The sequence below is a fragment of the Neoarius graeffei genome, chromosome 2 (assembly GCF_027579695.1).
Source record: "Neoarius graeffei isolate fNeoGra1 chromosome 2, fNeoGra1.pri, whole genome shotgun sequence".
NCBI classification, from domain to species: domain Eukaryota; kingdom Metazoa; phylum Chordata; class Actinopteri; order Siluriformes; family Ariidae; genus Neoarius; species Neoarius graeffei.
In genome coordinates, this window is record NC_083570.1 from 38,222,395 (window position 1) to 38,244,197 (window position 21,803).

The 21,803-nt window shown below is 48.3% G+C and overlaps 31 non-coding genes across 31 annotated transcripts; all 31 read left to right on the forward strand.

The window, feature by feature from the left end:
- The first annotated feature begins 680 nt into the window (after window positions 1-680).
- trnag-gcc (transfer RNA glycine (anticodon GCC)) lies at window positions 681-751 on the forward strand. The gene has a single exon. It is a non-coding gene; the product is annotated as a tRNA-Gly (tRNA).
- An 896-nt stretch (window positions 752-1,647) lies between these two features.
- On the forward strand, window positions 1,648-1,718 carry trnag-gcc (transfer RNA glycine (anticodon GCC)). Its single transcript has one exon. It is a non-coding gene; the product is annotated as a tRNA-Gly (tRNA).
- Window positions 1,719-2,086: 368 nt separating this feature from the next.
- On the forward strand, window positions 2,087-2,157 carry trnag-gcc (transfer RNA glycine (anticodon GCC)). Its single transcript has one exon. It is a non-coding gene; the product is annotated as a tRNA-Gly (tRNA).
- A 368-nt stretch (window positions 2,158-2,525) lies between these two features.
- On the forward strand, window positions 2,526-2,596 carry trnag-gcc (transfer RNA glycine (anticodon GCC)). Its single transcript has one exon. It is a non-coding gene; the product is annotated as a tRNA-Gly (tRNA).
- Window positions 2,597-2,970: 374 nt separating this feature from the next.
- trnag-gcc (transfer RNA glycine (anticodon GCC)) lies at window positions 2,971-3,041 on the forward strand. The gene has a single exon. It is a non-coding gene; the product is annotated as a tRNA-Gly (tRNA).
- A 374-nt stretch (window positions 3,042-3,415) lies between these two features.
- trnag-gcc (transfer RNA glycine (anticodon GCC)) lies at window positions 3,416-3,486 on the forward strand. The gene has a single exon. It is a non-coding gene; the product is annotated as a tRNA-Gly (tRNA).
- A 368-nt stretch (window positions 3,487-3,854) lies between these two features.
- trnag-gcc (transfer RNA glycine (anticodon GCC)) lies at window positions 3,855-3,925 on the forward strand. The gene has a single exon. It is a non-coding gene; the product is annotated as a tRNA-Gly (tRNA).
- A 368-nt stretch (window positions 3,926-4,293) lies between these two features.
- Window positions 4,294-4,364, forward strand: trnag-gcc (transfer RNA glycine (anticodon GCC)). Its single transcript has one exon. It is a non-coding gene; the product is annotated as a tRNA-Gly (tRNA).
- A 1,327-nt stretch (window positions 4,365-5,691) lies between these two features.
- On the forward strand, window positions 5,692-5,762 carry trnag-gcc (transfer RNA glycine (anticodon GCC)). Its single transcript has one exon. It is a non-coding gene; the product is annotated as a tRNA-Gly (tRNA).
- Window positions 5,763-6,650: 888 nt separating this feature from the next.
- Window positions 6,651-6,721, forward strand: trnag-gcc (transfer RNA glycine (anticodon GCC)). Its single transcript has one exon. It is a non-coding gene; the product is annotated as a tRNA-Gly (tRNA).
- A 374-nt stretch (window positions 6,722-7,095) lies between these two features.
- Window positions 7,096-7,166, forward strand: trnag-gcc (transfer RNA glycine (anticodon GCC)). Its single transcript has one exon. It is a non-coding gene; the product is annotated as a tRNA-Gly (tRNA).
- Window positions 7,167-7,540: 374 nt separating this feature from the next.
- On the forward strand, window positions 7,541-7,611 carry trnag-gcc (transfer RNA glycine (anticodon GCC)). Its single transcript has one exon. It is a non-coding gene; the product is annotated as a tRNA-Gly (tRNA).
- A 368-nt stretch (window positions 7,612-7,979) lies between these two features.
- Window positions 7,980-8,050, forward strand: trnag-gcc (transfer RNA glycine (anticodon GCC)). Its single transcript has one exon. It is a non-coding gene; the product is annotated as a tRNA-Gly (tRNA).
- Window positions 8,051-8,863: 813 nt separating this feature from the next.
- trnag-gcc (transfer RNA glycine (anticodon GCC)) lies at window positions 8,864-8,934 on the forward strand. Its single transcript has one exon. It is a non-coding gene; the product is annotated as a tRNA-Gly (tRNA).
- Window positions 8,935-10,186: 1,252 nt separating this feature from the next.
- Window positions 10,187-10,257, forward strand: trnag-gcc (transfer RNA glycine (anticodon GCC)). Its single transcript has one exon. It is a non-coding gene; the product is annotated as a tRNA-Gly (tRNA).
- A 1,252-nt stretch (window positions 10,258-11,509) lies between these two features.
- Window positions 11,510-11,580, forward strand: trnag-gcc (transfer RNA glycine (anticodon GCC)). Its single transcript has one exon. It is a non-coding gene; the product is annotated as a tRNA-Gly (tRNA).
- Window positions 11,581-11,948: 368 nt separating this feature from the next.
- Window positions 11,949-12,019, forward strand: trnag-gcc (transfer RNA glycine (anticodon GCC)). Its single transcript has one exon. It is a non-coding gene; the product is annotated as a tRNA-Gly (tRNA).
- An 813-nt stretch (window positions 12,020-12,832) lies between these two features.
- On the forward strand, window positions 12,833-12,903 carry trnag-gcc (transfer RNA glycine (anticodon GCC)). The gene has a single exon. It is a non-coding gene; the product is annotated as a tRNA-Gly (tRNA).
- Window positions 12,904-13,271: 368 nt separating this feature from the next.
- On the forward strand, window positions 13,272-13,342 carry trnag-gcc (transfer RNA glycine (anticodon GCC)). Its single transcript has one exon. It is a non-coding gene; the product is annotated as a tRNA-Gly (tRNA).
- An 882-nt stretch (window positions 13,343-14,224) lies between these two features.
- Window positions 14,225-14,295, forward strand: trnag-gcc (transfer RNA glycine (anticodon GCC)). Its single transcript has one exon. It is a non-coding gene; the product is annotated as a tRNA-Gly (tRNA).
- Window positions 14,296-14,663: 368 nt separating this feature from the next.
- trnag-gcc (transfer RNA glycine (anticodon GCC)) lies at window positions 14,664-14,734 on the forward strand. The gene has a single exon. It is a non-coding gene; the product is annotated as a tRNA-Gly (tRNA).
- Window positions 14,735-15,102: 368 nt separating this feature from the next.
- On the forward strand, window positions 15,103-15,173 carry trnag-gcc (transfer RNA glycine (anticodon GCC)). Its single transcript has one exon. It is a non-coding gene; the product is annotated as a tRNA-Gly (tRNA).
- Window positions 15,174-15,541: 368 nt separating this feature from the next.
- On the forward strand, window positions 15,542-15,612 carry trnag-gcc (transfer RNA glycine (anticodon GCC)). The gene has a single exon. It is a non-coding gene; the product is annotated as a tRNA-Gly (tRNA).
- Window positions 15,613-16,494: 882 nt separating this feature from the next.
- On the forward strand, window positions 16,495-16,565 carry trnag-gcc (transfer RNA glycine (anticodon GCC)). Its single transcript has one exon. It is a non-coding gene; the product is annotated as a tRNA-Gly (tRNA).
- An 807-nt stretch (window positions 16,566-17,372) lies between these two features.
- Window positions 17,373-17,443, forward strand: trnag-gcc (transfer RNA glycine (anticodon GCC)). The gene has a single exon. It is a non-coding gene; the product is annotated as a tRNA-Gly (tRNA).
- Window positions 17,444-18,325: 882 nt separating this feature from the next.
- Window positions 18,326-18,396, forward strand: trnag-gcc (transfer RNA glycine (anticodon GCC)). Its single transcript has one exon. It is a non-coding gene; the product is annotated as a tRNA-Gly (tRNA).
- A 368-nt stretch (window positions 18,397-18,764) lies between these two features.
- On the forward strand, window positions 18,765-18,835 carry trnag-gcc (transfer RNA glycine (anticodon GCC)). Its single transcript has one exon. It is a non-coding gene; the product is annotated as a tRNA-Gly (tRNA).
- Window positions 18,836-19,203: 368 nt separating this feature from the next.
- On the forward strand, window positions 19,204-19,274 carry trnag-gcc (transfer RNA glycine (anticodon GCC)). The gene has a single exon. It is a non-coding gene; the product is annotated as a tRNA-Gly (tRNA).
- An 882-nt stretch (window positions 19,275-20,156) lies between these two features.
- On the forward strand, window positions 20,157-20,227 carry trnag-gcc (transfer RNA glycine (anticodon GCC)). The gene has a single exon. It is a non-coding gene; the product is annotated as a tRNA-Gly (tRNA).
- An 813-nt stretch (window positions 20,228-21,040) lies between these two features.
- On the forward strand, window positions 21,041-21,111 carry trnag-ccc (transfer RNA glycine (anticodon CCC)). Its single transcript has one exon. It is a non-coding gene; the product is annotated as a tRNA-Gly (tRNA).
- A 374-nt stretch (window positions 21,112-21,485) lies between these two features.
- On the forward strand, window positions 21,486-21,556 carry trnag-gcc (transfer RNA glycine (anticodon GCC)). Its single transcript has one exon. It is a non-coding gene; the product is annotated as a tRNA-Gly (tRNA).
- Window positions 21,557-21,803: the final 247 nt, after the last annotated feature.

The following is a 21,803-nucleotide window of genomic DNA, read 5'->3' on the forward strand; positions in this document are numbered from 1 at the left end:
ACGGTATCGTTGACATCTTTAATTAAACAGAGATCTTGGTTTGACGATTAAAAAAACAGGAATTGAAAGTGGAAAGACTCTCTTCACTTGAATTGTCGGGGAACGCATTTTGGGCTTCGGCATGAAAGAGCCATTACAGGGAACTTCAAGCGTGTCGGCTCCTCCCCAGCCCTCTCTTGATGTGCCAAGCATTGCGAGGCCTTCCTTTTTCCAATCCTCATGCAGGGTGCTTGTATTGTCAGCATTGGTGGTTCAGTGGTAGAATTCTCGTTTGCCATGTGGGAGACCCGGGTCCGATTCCCGGCCAATGCATCGCCAGAGACCCCTCTTTGAGGAATCCCTAGTACAAAATTGAGCTAGGTTCTTAAAGTGCTGACAGGGCATTTTGTGTGTGCTGCCATCATGGAGGATGTGCCTCACAAAAGGCTAAAAATTGCCGACGGTATCGTTGACATATTTAATTAAACAGAGATCTTGGTTTGACGATTAAAAAAACAGGAATTGAAAGGGGAAAGACTCTCTTCACTTGAATTGTCGGGGAACGCATGTTGGGCTTCGGCATGAAAGAGCCATTACAGGGAACTTCAAGCGTGTCGGCTCCTCCCCAGCCCTCTCTTGATGTGCCAAGCTTTGCGAGGCCTTCCTTTTTCCAATCCTCATGCAGGGTGCTTGTATTGTCAGCATTGGTGGTTCAGTGGTAGAATTCTCGTTTGCCATGCGGGAGACCCGGGTCCGATTCCCGGCCAATGCATCGCCAGAGGCCCCTCTTTGAGGAATCCCTAGTACAAAATTGAGCTAGGTTCTTAAAGTGCTGACAGGGCATTTTGTGTGTGCTGCCATCATGGAGGATGTGCCTCACAAAAGGCTAAAAATTGCCGACGGTATCGTTGACATATTTAATTAAACAGAGATCTTGGTTTGACGATTAAAAAAACAGGAATTGAAAGGGGAAAGACTCTCTTCACTTGAATTGTCGGGGAACGCATGTTGGGCAACGCATGTTGGGCTTCGGCATGAAAGAGCCATTACAGGGAACTTCAAGCGTGTCGGCTCCTCCCCAGCCCTCTCTTGATGTGCCAAGCTTTGCGAGGCCTTCCTTTTTCCAATCCTCATGCAGGGTGCTTGTATTGTCAGCATTGGTGGTTCAGTGGTAGAATTCTCGTTTGCCATGGGTGAGACCTGGGTTCGATTCCTGGCCAATGCATCTCTGGAGACTTCTCTTTCAGGAATGCCTAGTGTAAAATTTCCCTTGAGAAGTGTGTTTGGAGCTGACAGGGTGCCCTTGAGCAAGGCTGCAAGAGCATTTTGTATGTGCTCCCATTATGCAGAATGGGTCACGTGCAGAGAAAGAATGTTGCTGGGCTGCTCCAATTTCTATGTGCCTCACAAAAGGCTAAAAATTGCCGACGGTATCGTTGACATATTTAATTAAACAGAGATCTTGGTTTGACGATTAAAAAAACAGGAATTGAAAGGGGAAAGACTCTCTTCACTTGAATTGTCGGGGAACGCATGTTGGGCTTCGGCATGAAAGCGCCATTACAGGGAACTTCAAGCGTGTCGGCTCCTCCCCAGCCCTCTCTTGATGTGCCAAGCTTTGCGAGGCCTTCCTTTTTCCAATCCTCATGCAGGGTGCTTGTATTGTCAGCATTGGTGGTTCAGTGGTAGAATTCTCGTTTGCCATGCGGGAGACCCGGGTCCGATTCCCGGCCAATGCATCGCCAGAGGCCCCTCTTTGAGGAATCCCTAGTACAAAATTGAGCTAGGTTCTTAAAGTGCTGACAGGGCATTTTGTGTGTGCTGCCATCATGGAGGATGTGCCTCACAAAAGGCTAAAAATTGCCGACGGTATCGTTGACATATTTAATTAAACAGAGATCTTGGTTTGACGATTAAAAAAACAGGAATTGAAAGGGGAAAGACTCTCTTCACTTGAATTGTCGGGGAACGCATGTTGGGCTTCGGCATGAAAGCGCCATTACAGGGAACTTCAAGCGTGTCGGCTCCTCCCCAGCCCTCTCTTGATGTGCCAAGCTTTGCGAGGCCTTCCTTTTTCCAATCCTCATGCAGGGTGCTTGTATTGTCAGCATTGGTGGTTCAGTGGTAGAATTCTCGTTTGCCATGCGGGAGACCCGGGTCCGATTCCCGGCCAATGCATCGCCAGAGGCCCCTCTTTGAGGAATCCCTAGTACAAAATTGAGCTAGGTTCTTAAAGTGCTGACAGGGCATTTTGTGTGTGCTGCCATCATGGAGGATGTGCCTCACAAAAGGCTAAAAATTGCCGACGGTATCGTTGACATATTTAATTAAACAGAGATCTTGGTTTGACGATTAAAAAAACAGGAATTGAAAGGGGAAAGACTCTCTTCACTTGAATTGTCGGGGAACGCATGTTGGGCTTCGGCATGAAAGAGCCATTACAGGGAACTTCAAGCGTGTCGGCTCCTCCCCAGCCCTCTCTTGATGTGCCAAGCTTTGCGAGGCCTTCCTTTTTCCAATCCTCATGCAGGGTGCTTGTATTGTCAGCATTGGTGGTTCAGTGGTAGAATTCTCGTTTGCCATGCGGGAGACCCGGGTCCGATTCCCGGCCAATGCATCGCCAGAGGCCCCTCTGTGAGGAATCCCTAGTACAAAATTGCCCTTGAGCTAGGTTCTTAAAGTGCTGACAGGGCGTTTTGTGTGTGCTGCCATCATGGAGGATGTGCCTCACAAAAGGCTAAAAATTGCCGACGGTATCGTTGACATATTTAATTAAACAGAGATCTTGGTTTGACGATTAAAAAAACAGGAATTGAAAGGGGAAAGACTCTCTTCACTTGAATTGTCGGGGAACGCATGTTGGGCTTCGGCATGAAAGAGCCATTACAGGGAACTTCAAGCATTTCGGCTCCTCCCCAGCCCTCTCTTGATGTGCCAAGCTTTGCGAGGCCTTCCTTTTTCCAATCCTCATGCAGGGTGCTTGTATTGTCAGCATTGGTGGTTCAGTGGTAGAATTCTCGTTTGCCATGCGGGAGACCCGGGTCCGATTCCCGGCCAATGCATCGCCAGAGGCCCCTCTTTGAGGAATCCCTAGTACAAAATTGCCCTTGAGCTAGGTTCTTAAAGTGCTGACAGGGCGTTTTGTGTGTGCTGCCATCATGGAGGATGTGCCTCACAAAAGGCTAAAAATTGCCGACGGTATCGTTGACATATTTAATTAAACAGAGATCTTGGTTTGACGATTAAAAAAACAGGAATTGAAAGGGGAAAGACTCTCTTCACTTGAATTGTCGGGGAACGCATGTTGGGCTTCGGCATGAAAGAGCTATTACAGGGAACTTCAAGCGTTTCGGCTCCTCCCCAGCCCTCTCTTGATGTGCCAAGCTTTGCGAGGCCTTCCTTTTTCCAATCCTCATGCAGGGTGCTTGTATTGTCAGCATTGGTGGTTCAGTGGTAGAATTCTCGTTTGCCATGCGGGAGACCCGGGTCCGATTCCCGGCCAATGCATCGCCAGAGGCCCCTCTTTGCGGAATCCCTAGTACAAAATTGAGCTAGGTTCTTAAAGTGCTGACAGGGCATTTTGTGTGTGCTGCCATCATGGAGGATGTGCCTCACAAAAGGCTAAAAATTGCCGACGGTATCGTTGACATATTTAATTAAACAGAGATCTTGGTTTGACGATTAAAAAAACAGGAATTGAAAGGGGAAAGACTCTCTTCACTTGAATTGTCGGGGAACGCATGTTGGGCTTCGGCATGAAAGCGCCATTACAGGGAACTTCAAGCGTGTCGGCTCCTCCCCAGCCCTCTCTTGATGTGCCAAGCTTTGCGAGGCCTTCCTTTTTCCAATCCTCATGCAGGGTGCTTGTATTGTCAGCATTGGTGGTTCAGTGGTAGAATTCTCGTTTGCCATGCGGGAGACCCGGGTCCGATTCCCGGCCAATGCATCGCCAGAGGCCCCTCTTTGAGGAATCCCTAGTACAAAATTGAGCTAGGTTCTTAAAGTGCTGACAGGGCATTTTGTGTGTGCTGCCATCATGGAGGATGTGCCTCACAAAAGGCTAAAAATTGCCGACGGTATCGTTGACATATTTAATTAAACAGAGATCTTGGTTTGACGATTAAAAAAACAGGAATTGAAAGGGGAAAGACTCTCTTCACTTGAATTGTCGGGGAACGCATGTTGGGCTTCGGCATGAAAGAGCCATTACAGGGAACTTCAAGCGTGTCGGCTCCTCCCCAGCCCTCTCTTGATGTGCCAAGCTTTGCGAGGCCTTCCTTTTTCCAATCCTCATGCAGGGTGCTTGTATTGTCAGCATTGGTGGTTCAGTGGTAGAATTCTCGTTTGCCATGCGGGAGACCCGGGTCCGATTCCCGGCCAATGCATCGCCAGAGGCCCCTCTTTGAGGAATCCCTAGTACAAAATTGCCCTTGAGCTAGGTTCTTAAAGTGCTGACAGGGCGTTTTGTGTGTGCTGCCATCATGGAGGATGTGCCTCACAAAAGGCTAAAAATTGCCGACGGTATCGTTGACATATTTAATTAAACAGAGATCTTGGTTTGACGATTAAAAAAACAGGAATTGAAAGGGGAAAGACTCTCTTCACTTGAATTGTCGGGGAACGCATGTTGGGCTTCGGCATGAAAGAGCCATTACAGGGAACTTCAAGCATTTCGGCTCCTCCCCAGCCCTCTCTTGATGTGCCAAGCTTTGCGAGGCCTTCCTTTTTCCAATCCTCATGCAGGGTGCTTGTATTGTCAGCATTGGTGGTTCAGTGGTAGAATTCTCGTTTGCCATGCGGGAGACCCGGGTCCGATTCTCGGCCAATGCATATCTGGAGACTTCTCTTTCAGGAATGCCTAGTGTAAAATTTCCCTCGAGAAGTGTGTTTGGAGCTGACAGGGTGCCCTTGAGCAAGGCTGCCAGAGCATTTTGTATGTGCTCCCATTATGCAGAATGGGTCACGTGCAGAGAAAGAATGTTGCTGGGCTGCTCCAATTTCTATGTGCCTCACAAAAGGCTAAAAATTGCCGACGGTATCGTTGACATATTTAATTAAACAGAGATCTTGGTTTGACGATTAAAAAAACAGGAATTGAAAGGGGAAAGACTCTTTTCACTTGAATTGTCGGGGAACGCATGTTGGGCTTCGGCATGAAAGAGCCATTACAGGGAACTTCAAGCGTGTCGGCTCCTCCCCAGCCCTCTCTTGATGTGCCAAGCTTTGCGAGGCCTTCCTTTTTCCAATCCTCATGCAGGGTGCTTGTATTGTCAGCATTGGTGGTTCAGTGGTAGAATTCTCGTTTGCCATGCGGGAGACCCGGGTCCGATTCCTGGCCAATGCATCGCCAGAGGCCCCTCTTTGAGGAATCCCTAGTACAAAATTGAGCTAGGTTCTTAAAGTGCTGACAGGGCATTTTGTGTGTGCTGCCATCATGGCGGATGTGCCTCACAAAAGGCTAAAAATTGCCGACGGTATCGTTGACATATTTAATTAAACAGAGATCTTGGTTTGACGATTAAAAAAACAGGAATTGAAAGGGGAAAGACTCTCTTCACTTGAATTGTCGGGGAACGCATGTTGGGCTTCGGCATGAAAGAGCCATTACAGGGAACTTCAAGCGTGTCGGCTCCTCCCCAGCCCTCTCTTGATGTGCCAAGCTTTGCGAGGCCTTCCTTTTTCCAATCCTCATGCAGGGTGCTTGTATTGTCAGCATTGGTGGTTCAGTGGTAGAATTCTCGTTTGCCATGCGGGAGACCCGGGTCCGATTCCCGGCCAATGCATCGCCAGAGGCCCCTCTTTGAGGAATCCCTAGTACAAAATTGCCCTTGAGCTAGGTTCTTAAAGTGCTGACAGGGCGTTTTGTGTGTGCTGCCATCATGGAGGATGTGCCTCACAAAAGGCTAAAAATTGCCGACGGTATCGTTGACATATTTAATTAAACAGAGATCTTGGTTTGACGATTAAAAAAACTGGAATTGAAAGGGGAAAGACTCTCTTCACTTGAATTGTCGGGGAACGCATGTTGGGCTTCGGCATGAAAGAGCCATTACAGGGAACTTCAAGCGTGTCAGCTCCTCCCCAGCCCTCTCTTGATGTGCCAAGCTTTGCGAGGCCTTCCTTTTTCCAATCCTCATGCAGGGTGTTTGTATTGTCAGCATTGGTGGTTCAGTGGTAGAATTCTCGTTTGCCATGCGGGAGACCCGGGTCTGATTCCCGGCCAATGCATCTCTGGAGACTTCTCTTTCAGGAATGCCTAGTGTAAAATTTCCCTCGAGAAGTGTGTTTGGAGCTGACAGGGTGCCCTTGAGCAAGGCTGCCAGAGCATTTTGTATGTGCTCCCATTATGCAGAATGGGTCACGTGCAGAGAAAGAATGTTGCTGGGCTGCTCCAATTTCTATGTGCCTCACAAAAGGCTAAAAATTGCCGACGGTATCGTTGACATATTTAATTAAACAGAGATCTTGGTTTGACGATTAAAAAAACAAGAATTGAAAGGGGAAAGACTCTCTTCACTTGAATTGTCGGGGAACGCATGTTGGGCTTCGGCATGAAAGAGCCATTACAGGGAACTTCAAGCGTGTCGGCTCCTCCCCAGCCCTCTCTTGATGTGCCAAGCTTTGCGAGGCCTTCCTTTTTCCAATCCTCATGCAGGGTGCTTGTATTGTCAGCATTGGTGGTTCAGTGGTAGAATTCTCGTTTGCCATGCGGGAGACCCGGGTCCGATTCCCGGCCAATGCATCGCCAGAGGCCCCTCTTTGAGGAATCCCTAGTACAAAATTGCCCTTGAGCTAGGTTCTTAAAGTGCTGACAGGGCGTTTTGTGTGTGCTGCCATCATGGAGGATGTGCCTCACAAAAGGCTAAAAATTGCCGACGGTATCGTTGACATATTTAATTAAACAGAGATCTTGGTTTGACGATTAAAAAAACAGGAATTGAAAGGGGAAAGACTCTCTTCACTTGAATTGTCGGGGAACGCATGTTGGGCTTCGGCATGAAAGAGCCATTACAGGGAACTTCAAGCGTGTCGGCTCCTCCCCAGCCCTCTCTTGATGTGCCAAGCTTTGCGAGGCCTTCCTTTTTCCAATCCTCATGCAGGGTGCTTGTATTGTCAGCATTGGTGGTTCAGTGGTAGAATTCTCGTTTGCCATGCGGGAGACCCGGGTCCGATTCCCGGCCAATGCATCGCCAGAGGCCCCTCTTTGAGGAATCCCTAGTACAAAATTGCCCTTGAGCTAGGTTCTTAAAGTGCTGACAGGGCGTTTTGTGTGTGCTGCCATCATGGAGGATGTGCCTCACAAAAGGCTAAAAATTGCCGACGGTATCGTTGACATATTTAATTAAACAGAGATCTTGGTTTGACGATTAAAAAAACAGGAATTGAAAGGGGAAAGACTCTCTTCACTTGAATTGTCGGGGAACGCATGTTGGGCTTCGGCATGAAAGAGCTATTACAGGGAACTTCAAGCGTTTCGGCTCCTCCCCAGCCCTCTCTTGATGTGCCAAGCTTTGCGAGGACTTCCTTTTTCCAATCCTCATGCAGGGTGCTTGTATTGTCAGCATTGGTGGTTCAGTGGTAGAATTCTCGTTTGCCATGCGGGAGACCCGGGTCCGATTCCCGGCCAATGCATCGCCAGAGGCCCCTCTTTGCGGAATCCCTAGTACAAAATTGAGCTAGGTTCTTAAAGTGCTGACAGGGCATTTTGTGTGTGCTGCCATCATGGAGGATGTGCCTCACAAAAGGCTAAAAATTGCCGACGGTATCGTTGACATATTTAATTAAACAGAGATCTTGGTTTGACGATTAAAAAAACAGGAATTGAAAGGGGAAAGACTCTCTTCACTTGAATTGTCGGGGAACGCATGTTGGGCTTCGGCATGAAAGCACCATTACAGGGAACTTCAAGCGTGTCGGCTCCTCCCCAGCCCTCTCTTGATGTGCCAAGCTTTGCGAGGCCTTCCTTTTTCCAATCCTCATGCAGGGTGCTTGTATTGTCAGCATTGGTGGTTCAGTGGTAGAATTCTCGTTTGCCATGCGGGAGACCCGGGTCCGATTCCCGGCCAATGCATCGCCAGAGGCCCCTCTTTGAGGAATCCCTAGTACAAAATTGAGCTAGGTTCTTAAAGTGCTGACAGGGCATTTTGTGTGTGCTGCCATCATGGAGGATGTGCCTCACAAAAGGCTAAAAATTGCCGACGGTATCGTTGACATATTTAATTAAACAGAGATCTTGGTTTGACGATTAAAAAAACAGGAATTGAAAGGGGAAAGACTCTCTTCACTTGAATTGTCGGGGAACGCATGTTGGGCTTCGGCATGAAAGAGCCATTACAGGGAACTTCAAGCGTGTCGGCTCCTCCCCAGCCCTCTCTTGATGTGCCAAGCTTTGCGAGGCCTTCCTTTTTCCAATCCTCATGCAGGGTGCTTGTATTGTCAGCATTGGTGGTTCAGTGGTAGAATTCTCGTTCGCCATGCGGGAGACCCGGGTCCGATTCCCGGCCAATGCATCGCCAGAGGCCCCTCTTTGAGGAATCCCTAGTACAAAATTGCCCTTGAGCTAGGTTCTTAAAGTGCTGACAGGGCGTTTTTTGTGTGCTGCCATCATGGAGGATGTGCCTCACAAAAGGCTAAAAATTGCCGACGGTATCGTTGACATATTTAATTAAACAGAGATCTTGGTTTGACGATTAAAAAAACAGGAATTGAAAGGGGAAAGACTCTCTTCACTTGAATTGTCGGGGAACGCATGTTGGGCTTCGGCATGAAAGAGCCATTACAGGGAACTTCAAGCGTTTCGGCTCCTCCCCAGCCCTCTCTTGATGTGCCAAGCTTTGCGAGGCCTTCCTTTTTCCAATCCTCATGCAGGGTGCTTGTATTGTCAGCATTGGTGGTTCAGTGGTAGAATTCTCGTTTGCCATGCGGGAGACCCGGGTCCGATTCCCGGCCAATGCATCGCCAGAGGCCCCTCTTTGCGGAATCCCTAGTACAAAATTGAGCTAGGTTCTTAAAGTGCTGACAGGGCATTTTGTGTGTGCTGCCATCATGGAGGATGTGCCTCACAAAAGGCTAAAAATTGCCGACGGTATCGTTGACATATTTAATTAAACAGAGATCTTGGTTTGACGATTAAAAAAACAGGAATTGAAAGGGGAAAGACTCTCTTCACTTGAATTGTCGGGGAACGCATGTTGGGCTTCGGCATGAAAGAGCCATTACAGGGAACTTCAAGCGTGTCGGCTCCTCCCCAGCCCTCTCTTGATGTGCCAAGCTTTGCGAGGCCTTCCTTTTTCCAATCCTCATGCAGGGTGCTTGTATTGTCAGCATTGGTGGTTCAGTGGTAGAATTCTCGTTTGCCATGTGGGAGACCCGGGTCCGATTCCCGGCCAATGCATCGCCAGAGGCCCCTCTTTGAGGAATCCCTAGTACAAAATTGAGCTAGGTTCTTAAAGTGCTGACAGGGCATTTTGTGTGTGCTGCCATCATGGAGGATGTGCCTCACAAAAGGCTAAAAATTGCCGACGGTATCGTTGACATATTTAATTAAACAGAGATCTTGGTTTGACGATTAAAAAAACAGGAATTGAAAGGGGAAAGACTCTCTTCACTTGAATTGTCGGGGAACGCATGTTGGGCTTCGGCATGAAAGAGCCATTACAGGGAACTTCAAGCGTGTCGGCTCCTCCCCAGCCCTCTCTTGATGTGCCAAGCTTTGCGAGGCCTTCCTTTTTCCAATCCTCATGCAGGGTGCTTGTATTGTCAGCATTGGTGGTTCAGTGGTAGAATTCTCGTTCGCCATGCGGGAGACCCGGGTCCGATTCCCGGCCAATGCATCGCCAGAGGCCCCTCTTTGAGGAATCCCTAGTACAAAATTGCCCTTGAGCTAGGTTCTTAAAGTGCTGACAGGGCGTTTTTTGTGTGCTGCCATCATGGAGGATGTGCCTCACAAAAGGCTAAAAATTGCCGACGGTATCGTTGACATATTTAATTAAACAGAGATCTTGGTTTGACGATTAAAAAAACAGGAATTGAAAGGGGAAAGACTCTCTTCACTTGAATTGTCGGGGAACGCATGTTGGGCTTCGGCATGAAAGAGCCATTACAGGGAACTTCAAGCGTTTCGGCTCCTCCCCAGCCCTCTCTTGATGTGCCAAGCTTTGCGAGGCCTTCCTTTTTCCAATCCTCATGCAGGGTGCTTGTATTGTCAGCATTGGTGGTTCAGTGGTAGAATTCTCGTTTGCCATGCGGGAGACCCGGGTCCGATTCCCGGCCAATGCATCGCCAGAGGCCCCTCTTTGCGGAATCCCTAGTACAAAATTGAGCTAGGTTCTTAAAGTGCTGACAGGGCGTTTTGTGTGTGCTGCCATCATGGAGGATGTGCCTCACAAAAGGCTAAAAATTGCCGACGGTATCGTTGACATATTTAATTAAACAGAGATCTTGGTTTGACGATTAAAAAAACAGGAATTGAAAGGGGAAAGACTCTCTTCACTTGAATTGTCGGGGAACGCATGTTGGGCTTCGGCATGAAAGAGCCATTACAGGGAACTTCAAGCGTGTCGGCTCCTCCCCAGCCCTCTCTTGATGTGCCAAGCTTTGCGAGGCCTTCCTTTTTCCAATCCTCATGCAGGGTGCTTGTATTGTCAGCATTGGTGGTTCAGTGGTAGAATTCTCGTTTGCCATGTGGGAGACCCGGGTCCGATTCCCGGCCAATGCATCGCCAGAGGCCCCTCTTTGAGGAATCCCTAGTACAAAATTGAGCTAGGTTCTTAAAGTGCTGACAGGGCATTTTGTGTGTGCTGCCATCATGGAGGATGTGCCTCACAAAAGGCTAAAAATTGCCGACGGTATCGTTGACATATTTAATTAAACAGAGATCTTGGTTTGACGATTAAAAAAACAGGAATTGAAAGGGGAAAGACTCTCTTCACTTGAATTGTCGGGGAACGCATGTTGGGCTTCGGCATGAAAGAGCCATTACAGGGAACTTCAAGCGTGTCGGCTCCTCCCCAGCCCTCTCTTGATGTGCCAAGCTTTGCGAGGCCTTCCTTTTTCCAATCCTCATGCAGGGTGCTTGTATTGTCAGCATTGGTGGTTCAGTGGTAAAATTCTCGTTTGCCATGCGGGAGACCCGGGTCCGATTCCCGGCCAATGCATCGCCAGAGGCCCCTCTTTGAGGAATCCCTAGTACAAAATTGCCCTTGAGCTAGGTTCTTAAAGTGCTGACAGGGCGTTTTGTGTGTGCTGCCATCATGGAGGATGTGCCTCACAAAAGGCTAAAAATTGCCGACGGTATCGTTGACATATTTAATTAAACAGAGATCTTGGTTTGACGATTAAAAAAACAGGAATTGAAAGGCGAAAGACTCTCTTCACTTGAATTGTCGGGGAACGCATGTTGGGCTTCGGCATGAAAGAGCCATTACAGGGAACTTCAAGCGTTTCGGCTCCTCCCCAGCCCTCTCTTGATGTGCCAAGCTTTGCGAGGCCTTCCTTTTTCCAATCCTCATGCAGGGTGCTTGTATTGTCAGCATTGGTGGTTCAGTGGTAGAATTCTCGTTTGCCATGCGGGAGACCCGGGTCCGATTCCCGGCCAATGCATCGCCAGAGGCCCCTCTTTGCGGAATCCCTAGTACAAAATTGAGCTAGGTTCTTAAAGTGCTGACAGGGCATTTTGTGTGTGCTGCCATCATGGAGGATGTGCCTCACAAAAGGCTAAAAATTGCCGACGGTATCGTTGACATATTTAATTAAACAGAGATCTTGGTTTGACGATTAAAAAAACAGGAATTGAAAGGGGAAAGACTCTCTTCACTTGAATTGTTGGGGAACGCATGTTGGGCTTCGGCATGAAAGAGCCATTACAGGGAACTTCAAGCGTGTCGGCTCCTCCCCAGCCCTCTCTTGATGTGCCAAGCTTTGCGAGGCCTTCCTTTTTCCAATCCTCATGCAGGGCGCTTGTATTGTCAGCATTGGTGGTTCAGTGGTAGAATTCTCGTTTGCCATGCGGGAGACCCGGGTCCGATTCCCGGCCAATGCATCGCCAGAGGCCCCTCTTTGAGGAATCCCTAGTACAAAATTGAGCTAGGTTCTTAAAGTGCTGACAGGGCATTTTGTGTGTGCTGCCATCATGGAGGATGTGCCTCACAAAAGGCTAAAAATTGCCGACGGTATCGTTGACATATTTAATTAAACAGAGATCTTGGTTTGACGATTAAAAAAACAGGAATTGAAAGGGGAAAGACTCTCTTCACTTGAATTGTCGGGGAACGTATGTTGGGCTTCGGCATGAAAGAGCCATTACAGGGAACTTCAAGCGTGTCGGCTCCTCCCCAGCCCTCTCTTGATGTGCCAAGCTTTGCGAGGCCTTCCTTTTTCCAATCCTCATGCAGGGTGCTTGTATTGTCAGCTTTGGTGGTTCAGTGGTAGAATTCTCGTTTGCCATGCGGGAGACCCGGGTCCGATTCCCGGCCAATGCATCGCCAGAGGCCCCTCTTTGAGGAATCCCTAGTACAAAATTGCCCTTGAGCTAGGTTCTTAAAGTGCTGACAGGGCGTTTTGTGTGTGCTGCCATCATGGAGGATGTGCCTCACAAAAGGCTAAAAATTGCCGACGGTATCGTTGACATATTTAATTAAACAGAGATCTTGGTTTGACGATTAAAAAAACAGGAATTGAAAGGGGAAAGACTCTCTTCACTTGAATTGTCGGGGAACGCATGTTGGGCTTCGGCATGAAAGAGCCATTACAGGGAACTTCAAGCGTGTCGGCTCCTCCCCAGCCCTCTCTTGATGTGCCAAGCTTTGCGAGGCCTTCCTTTTTCCAATCCTCATGCAGGGTGCTTGTATTGTCAGCATTGGTGGTTCAGTGGTAGAATTCTCGTTTGCCATGCGGGAGACCCGGGTCCGATTCCCGGCCAATGCATCGCCAGAGGCCCCTCTTTGAGGAATCCCTAGTACAAAATTGAGCTAGGTTCTTAAGGTGCTGACAGGGCATTTTGTGTGTGCTGCCATCATGGAGGATGTGCCTCACAAAAGGCTAAAAATTGCCGATGGTATCGTTGACATATTTAATTAAACAGAGATCTTGGTTTGACGATTAAAAAAACAGGAATTGAAAGGGGAAAGACTCTCTTCACTTGAATTGTCGGGGAACGCATGTTGGGCTTCGGCATGAAAGAGCCATTACAGGGAACTTCAAGCGTGTCGGCTCCTCCCCAGCCCTCTCTTGATGTGCCAAGCTTTGCGAGGCCTTCCTTTTTCCAATCCTCATGCAGGGTGCTTGTATTGTCAGCATTGGTGGTTCAGTGGTAGAATTCTCGTTTGCCATGCGGGAGACCCGGGTCCGATTCCCGGCCAATGCATCGCCAGAGGCCCCTCTTTGAGGAATCCCTAGTACAAAATTGAGCTAGGTTCTTAAAGTGCTGACAGGGCATTTTGTGTGTGCTGCCATCATGGAGGATGTGCCTCACAAAAGGCTAAAAATTGCCGACGGTATCGTTGACATATTTAATTAAACAGAGATCTTGGTTTGACGATTAAAAAAACAGGAATTGAAAGGGGAAAGACTCTCTTCACTTGAATTGTCGGGGAACGCATGTTGGGCTTCGGCATGAAAGAGCCATTACAGGGAACTTCAAGCGTGTCGGCTCCTCCCCAGCCCTCTCTTGATGTGCCAAGCTTTGCGAGGCCTTCCTTTTTCCAATCCTCATGCAGGTTGCTTGTATTGTCAGCATTGGTGGTTCAGTGGTAGAATTCTCTTTTGCCATGCGGGAGACCTGGGTTCGATTCCCGGCCAATGCATCTCTGGAGACTTCTCTTTCAGGAATGCCTAGTGTAAAATTTCCCTCGAGAAGTGTGTTTGGAGCTGACAGGGTGCCCTTGAGCAAGGCTGCCAGAGCATTTTGTATGTGCTCCCATTATGCAGAATGGGTCACGTGCAGAGAAAGAATGTTGCTGGGCTGCTCCAATTTCTCTGTGCCTCACAAAAGGCTAAAAATTGCCGACGGTATTGTTGACATATTTAATTAAACAGAGATCTTGGTTTGACGATTAAAAAAACAGGAATTGAAAGGGGAAAGACTCTTTTCACTTGAATTGTCGGGGAACGCATGTTGGGCTTCGGCATGAAAGAGCCATTACAGGGAACTTCAAGCGTGTCGGCTCCTCCCCAGCCCTCTCTTGATGTGCCAAGCTTTGCGAGGCCTTCCTTTTTCCAATCCTCATGCAGGGTGCTTGTATTGTCAGCATTGGTGGTTCAGTGGTAGAATTCTCGTTTGCCATGCGGGAGACCCGGGTCCGATTCCCGGCCAATGCATCGCCAGAGGCCCCTCTTTGAGGAATCCCTAGTACAAAATTGAGCTAGGTTCTTAAAGTGCTGACAGGGCATTTTGTGTGTGCTGCCATCATGGAGGATGTGCCTCACAAAAGGCTAAAAATTGCCGACGGTATCGTTGACATATTAAATTAAACAGAGATCTTGGTTTGACGATTAAAAAAACAGGAATTGAAAGGGGAAAGACTCTCTTCACTTGAATTGTCGGGGAACGCATGTTGGGCTTCGGCATGAAAGAGCCATTACAGGGAACTTCAAGCGTGTCGGCTCCTCCCAAGCCCTCTCTTGATGTGCCAAGCTTTGCGAGGCCTTCCTTTTTCCAATCCTCATGCAGGGTGCTTGTATTGTCAGCATTGGTGGTTCAGTGGTAGAATTCTCGTTTGCCATGCGGGAGACCCGGGTCCGATTCCCGGCCAATGCATCGCCAGAGGCCCCTCTTTGAGGAATCCCTAGTACAAAATTGAGCTAGGTTCTTAAAGTGCTGACAGGGCATTTTGTGTGTGCTGCCATCATGGAGGATGTGCCTCACAAAAGGCTAAAAATTGCCGACGGTATCGTTGACATATTTAATTAAACAGAGATCTTTGTTTGACGATTAAAAAAACAGGAATTGAAAGGGGAAAGACTCTCTTCACTTGAATTGTCGGGGAACGCATGTTGGGCTTCGGCATGAAAGAGCCATTACAGGGAACTTCAAGCGTGTCGGCTCCTCCCCAGCCCTCTCTTGATGTGCCAAGCTTTGCGAGGCCTTCCTTTTTCCAATCCTCATGCAGGGTGCTTGTATTGTCAGCATTGGTGGTTCAGTGGTAGAATTCTCGTTTGCCATGCGGGAGACCCGGGTCCGATTCCCGGCCAATGCATCGCCAGAGGCCCCTCTTTGAGGAATCCCTAGTACAAAATTGAGCTAGGTTCTTAAAGTGCTGACAGGGCATTTTGTGTGTGCTGCCATCATGGAGGATGTGCCTCACAAAAGGCTAAAAATTGCCGACGGTATCGTTGACATATTTAATTAAACAGAGATCTTGGTTTGACGATTAAAAAAACAGGAATTGAAAGGGGAAAGACTCTCTTCACTTGAATTGTCGGGGAACGCATGTTGGGCTTCGGCATGAAAGAGCCATTACAGGGAACTTCAAGCGTGTCGGCTCCTCCCCAGCCCTCTCTTGATGTGCCAAGCTTTGCGAGGCCTTCCTTTTTCCAATCCTCATGCAGGGTGCTTGTATTGTCAGCATTGGTGGTTCAGTGGTAGAATTCTCGTTTGCCATGCGGGAGACCCGGGTCCGATTCCCGGCCAATGCATCGCCAGAGGCCCCTCTTTGAGGAATCCCTAGTACAAAATTGAGCTAGGTTCTTAAAGTGCTGACAGGGCATTTTGTGTGTGCTGCCATCATGGAGGATGTGCCTCACAAAAGGCTAAAAATTGCCGACGGTATCGTTGACATATTTAATTAAACAGAGATCTTGGTTTGACGATTAAAAAAACAGGAATTGAAAGGGGAAAGACTCTCTTCACTTGAATTGTCGGGGAACGCATGTTGGGCTTCGGCATGAAAGAGCCATTACAGGGAACTTCAAGCGTGTCGGCTCCTCCCCAGCCCTCTCTTGATGTGCCAAGCTTTGCGAGGCCTTCCTTTTTCCAATCCTCATGCAGGGTGCTTGTATTGTCAGCATTGGTGGTTCAGTGGTAGAATTCTCTTTTGCCATGCGGGAGACCTGGGTTCGATTCCCGGCCAATGCATCTCTGGAGACTTCTCTTTCAGGAATGCCTAGTGTAAAATTTCCCTCGAGAAGTGTGTTTGGAGCTGACAGGGTGCCCTTGAGCAAGGCTGCCAGAGCATTTTGTATGTGCTCCCATTATGCAGAATGGGTCACGTGCAGAGAAAGAATGTTGCTGGGCTGCTCCAATTTCTCTGTGCCTCACAAAAGGCTAAAAATTGCCGACGGTATTGTTGACATATTTAATTAAACAGAGATCTTGGTTTGACGATTAAAAAAACAGGAATTGAAAGGGGAAAGACTCTTTTCACTTGAATTGTCGGGGAACGCATGTTGGGCTTCGGCATGAAAGAGCCATTACAGGGAACTTCAAGCGTGTCGGCTCCTCCCCAGCCCTCTCTTGATGTGCCAAGCTTTGCGAGGCCTTCCTTTTTCCAATCCTCATGCAGGGTGCTTGTATTGTCAGCATTGGTGGTTCAGTGGTAGAATTCTCGTTTGCCATGCGGGAGACCCGGGTCCGATTCCCGGCCAATGCATCGCCAGAGGCCCCTCTTTGAGGAATCCCTAGTACAAAATTGAGCTAGGTTCTTAAAGTGCTGACAGGGCATTTTGTGTGTGCTGCCATCATGGAGGATGTGCCTCACAAAAGGCTAAAAATTGCCGACGGTATCGTTGACATATTAAATTAAACAGAGATCTTGGTTTGACGATTAAAAAAACAGGAATTGAAAGGGGAAAGACTCTCTTCACTTGAATTGTCGGGGAACGCATGTTGGGCTTCGGCATGAAAGAGCCATTACAGGGAACTTCAAGCGTGTCGGCTCCTCCCAAGCCCTCTCTTGATGTGCCAAGCTTTGCGAGGCCTTCCTTTTTCCAATCCTCATGCAGGGTGCTTGTATTGTCAGCGTTGGTGGTTCAGTGGTAGAATTCTCGTTTGCCATGCGGGAGACCCGGGTCCGATTCCCGGCCAATGCATCGCCAGAGGCCCCTCTTTGAGGAATCCCTAGTACAAAATTGAGCTAGGTTCTTAAAGTGCTGACAGGGCATTTTGTGTGTGCTGCCATCATGGAGGATGTGCCTCACAAAAGGCTAAAAATTGCCGACGGTATCGTTGACATATTTAATTAAACAGAGATCTTTGTTTGACGATTAAAAAAACAGGAATTGAAAGGGGAAAGACTCTCTTCACTTGAATTGTCGGGGAACGCATGTTGGGCTTCGGCATGAAAGAGCCATTACAGGGAACTTCAAGCGTGTCGGCTCCTCCCAAGCCCTCTCTTGATGTGCCAAGCTTTGCGAGGCCTTCCTTTTTCCAATCCTCATGCAGGGTGCTTGTATTGTCAGCATTGGTGGTTCAGTGGTAGAATTCTCGTTTGCCATGCGGGAGACCCGGGTCCGATTCCCGGCCAATGCATCGCCAGAGGCCCCTCTTTGAGGAATCCCTAGTACAAAATTGAGCTAGGTTCTTAAAGTGCTGACAGGGCATTTTGTGTGTGCTGCCATCATGGAGGATGTGCCTCACAAAAGGCTAAAAATTGCCGACGGTATCGTTGACATATTTAATTAAACAGAGATCTTGGTTTGACGATTAAAAAAACAGGAATTGAAAGGGGAAAGACTCTCTTCACTTGAATTGTCGGGGAACGCATGTTGGGCTTCGGCATGAAAGAGCCATTACAGGGAACTTCAAGCGTGTCGGCTCCTCCCCAGCCCTCTCTTGATGTGCCAAGCTTTGCGAGGCCTTCCTTTTTCCAATCCTCATGCAGGGTGCTTGTATTGTCAGCATTGGTGGTTCAGTGGTAGAATTCTCTTTTGCCATGCGGGAGACCTGGGTTCGATTCCCGGCCAATGCATCTCTGGAGACTTCTCTTTCAGGAATGCCTAGTGTAAAATTTCCCTCGAGAAGTGTGTTTGGAGCTGACAGGGTGCCCTTGAGCAAGGCTGCCAGAGCATTTTGTATGTGCTCCCATTATGCAGAATGGGTCACGTGCAGAGAAAGAATGTTGCTGGGCTGCTCCAATTTCTCTGTGCCTCACAAAAGGCTAAAAATTGCCGACGGTATTGTTGACATATTTAATTAAACAGAGATCTTGGTTTGACGATTAAAAAAACAGGAATTGAAAGGGGAAAGACTCTTTTCACTTGAATTGTCGGGGAACGCATGTTGGGCTTCGGCATGAAAGAGCCATTACAGGGAACTTCAAGCGTGTCGGCTCCTCCCCAGCCCTCTCTTGATGTGCCAAGCTTTGCGAGGCCTTCCTTTTTCCAATCCTCATGCAGGGTGCTTGTATTGTCAGCATTGGTGGTTCAGTGGTAGAATTCTCGTTTGCCATGCGGGAGACCCGGGTCCGATTCCCGGCCAATGCATCGCCAGAGGCCCCTCTTTGAGGAATCCCTAGTACAAAATTGAGCTAGGTTCTTAAAGTGCTGACAGGGCATTTTGTGTGTGCTGCCATCATGGAGGATGTGCCTCACAAAAGGCTAAAAATTGCCGACGGTATCGTTGACATATTAAATTAAACAGAGATCTTGGTTTGACGATTAAAAAAACAGGAATTGAAAGGGGAAAGACTCTCTTCACTTGAATTGTCGGGGAACGCATGTTGGGCTTCGGCATGAAAGAGCCATTACAGGGAACTTCAAGCGTGTCGGCTCCTCCCAAGCCCTCTCTTGATGTGCCAAGCTTTGCGAGGCCTTCCTTTTTCCAATCCTCATGCAGGGTGCTTGTATTGTCAGCATTGGTGGTTCAGTGGTAGAATTCTCGTTTGCCATGCGGGAGACCCGGGTCCGATTCCCGGCCAATGCATCGCCAGAGGCCCCTCTTTGAGGAATCCCTAGTACAAAATTGAGCTAGGTTCTTAAAGTGCTGACAGGGCATTTTGTGTGTGCTGCCATCATGGAGGATGTGCCTCACAAAAGGCTAAAAATTGCCGACGGTATCGTTGACATATTTAATTAAACAGAGATCTTTGTTTGACGATTAAAAAAACAGGAATTGAAAGGGGAAAGACTCTCTTCACTTGAATTGTCGGGGAACGCATGTTGGGCTTCGGCATGAAAGAGCCATTACAGGGAACTTCAAGCGTGTCGGCTCCTCCCCAGCCCTCTCTTGATGTGCCAAGCTTTGCGAGGCCTTCCTTTTTCCAATCCTCATGCAGGGTGCTTGTATTGTCAGCATTGGTGGTTCAGTGGTAGAATTCTCGTTTGCCATGCGGGAGACCCGGGTCCGATTCCCGGCCAATGCATCGCCAGAGGCCCCTCTTTGAGGAATCCCTAGTACAAAATTGAGCTAGGTTCTTAAAGTGCTGACAGGGCATTTTGTGTGTGCTGCCATCATGGAGGATGTGCCTCACAAAAGGCTAAAAATTGCCGACGGTATCGTTGACATATTTAATTAAACAGAGATCTTGGTTTGACGATTAAAAAAACAGGAATTGAAAGGGGAAAGACTCTCTTCACTTGAATTGTCGGGGAACACATGTTGGGCTTCGGCATGAAAGAGCCATTACAGGGAACTTCAAGCGTGTCGGCTCCTCCCCAGCCCTCTCTTGATGTGCCAAGCTTTGCGAGGCCTTCCTTTTTCCAATCCTCATGCAGGATGCTTGTATTGTCAGCATTGGTGGTTCAGTGGTAGAATTCTCTTTTGCCATGCGGGAGACCTGGGTTCGATTCCTGGCCAATGCATCTCTGGAGACTTCTCTTTCAGGAATGCCTAGTGTAAAATTTCCCTCGAGAAGTGTGTTTGGAGCTGACAGGGTGCCCTTGAGCAAGGCTGCCAGAGCATTTTGTATGTGCTCCCATTATGCAGAATGGGTCACGTGCAGAGAAAGAATGTTGCTGGGCTGCTCCAATTTCTCTGTGCCTCACAAAAGGCTAAAAATTGCCGACGGTATTGTTGACATATTTAATTAAACAGAGATCTTGGTTTGACGATTAAAAAAACAGGAATTGAAAGGGGAAAGACTCTCTCCACTTGAATTGTCGGGGAACGCATGTTGGGCTTCGGCGTGAAAGAGCCATTACAGGGAACTTCAAGCGTGTCGGCTCCTCCCCAGCCCTCTCTTGATGTGCCAAGCTTTGCGAGGCCTTCCTTTTTCCAATCCTCATGCAGGGTGCTTGTATTGTCAGCATTGGTGGTTCAGTGGTAGAATTCTCGTTTGCCATGCGGGAGACCCGGGTCCGATTCCCGGCCAATGCATCGCCAGAGGCCCCTCTTTGAGGAATCCCTAGTACAAAATTGCCCTTGAGCTAGGTTCTTAAAGTGCTGACAGGGCATTTTGTGTGTGCTGCCATCATGGAGGATGTGCCTCACAAAAGGCTAAAAATTGCCGACGGTATTGTTGACATATTTAATTAAACAGAGATCTTGGTTTGACGATTAAAAAAACAGGAATTGAAAGGGGAAAGACTCTCTTCACTTGAATTGTCGGGGAACGCATGTTGGGCTTCGGCATGAAAGAGCCATTACAGGGAACTTCAAGCGTGTCGGCTCCTCCCCAGGCCTCTCTTGATGTGCCAAGCTTTGCGAGGCCTTCCTTTTTCCAATCCTCATGCAGGGTGCTTGTATTGTCAGCATTGGTGGTTCAGTGGTAGAATTCTCGTTTGCCATGCGGGAGACCCGGGTCTGATTCCCGGCCAATGCATCACCAGAGGCCCCTCTTTGAGGAATCCCTAGTACAAAATTGAGCTAGTTTCTTAAAGTACTGACAGGGCATTTTGTGTGTGCTGCCATCATGGAGGATGTGCCTCACAAAAGGCTAAAAATTGCCGACGGTATCGTTGACATATTTAATTAAACAGAGATCTTGGTTTGACGATTAAAAAAACAGGAATTGAAAGGGGAAAGACTCTCTTCACTTGAATTGTCGGGGAACGCTTGTTGGGCTTCGGCATGAAAGAGCCATTACAGGGAACTTCAAGCGTGTCGGCTCCTCCCCAGGCCTCTCTTGATGTGCCAAGCTTTGCGAGGCCTTCCTTTTTCCAATCCTAATGCAGGGTGCTTGTATTGTCAGCATTGGTGGTTCAGTGGTAGAATTCTCGTTCCCCATGCGGGAGACCCGGGTCCAATTCCCGGCCAATGCATCGCCAGAGGCCCCTCTTTGAGGAATCCCTAGTACAAAATTGCGTTTGAGCTAGGTTCTTAAAGTGCTGACAGGGCATTTTGTGTGTGCTGCCATCATGGAGGATGTGCCTCACAAAAGGCTAAAAATTGCCGACGGTATCGTTGACATATTTAATTAAACAGAGATCTTGGTTTGATGATTAAAAAAACAGGAATTGAAAGGGGAAAGACTCTCTCCACTTGAATTGTCGGGGAACGCATGTTGGGCTTCGGCATGAAAGAGCCATTACAGGGACCTTCAAGCGTGTCGGCTCCTCCCCAGGCCTCTCTTGATGTGCCAAGCTTTGCGAGGCCTTCCTTTTTCCAATCCTCATGCAGGGTGCTTGTATTCTCAGCATTGGTGGTTCAGTGGTAGAATTCTCGTTTGCCATGCGGGAGACCCGGGTCCGATTCCCGGCCAATGCATCGCCAGAGGCCCCTCTTTGAGGAATCCCTAGTACAAAATTGCCCTTGAGCTAGGTTCTTAAAGTGCTGACAGGGCATTTTGTGTGTGCTGCCATCATGGAGGATGTGCCTCACAAAAGGCTAAAAATTGCCGACGGTATCGTTGACATATTTAATTAAACAGAGATCTTGGTTTGACGATTAAAAAAAAAGAGGAATTGACATGAAAGGGGAAAGACTCTCTTTACTTGAATTGTCGGGGAACGTA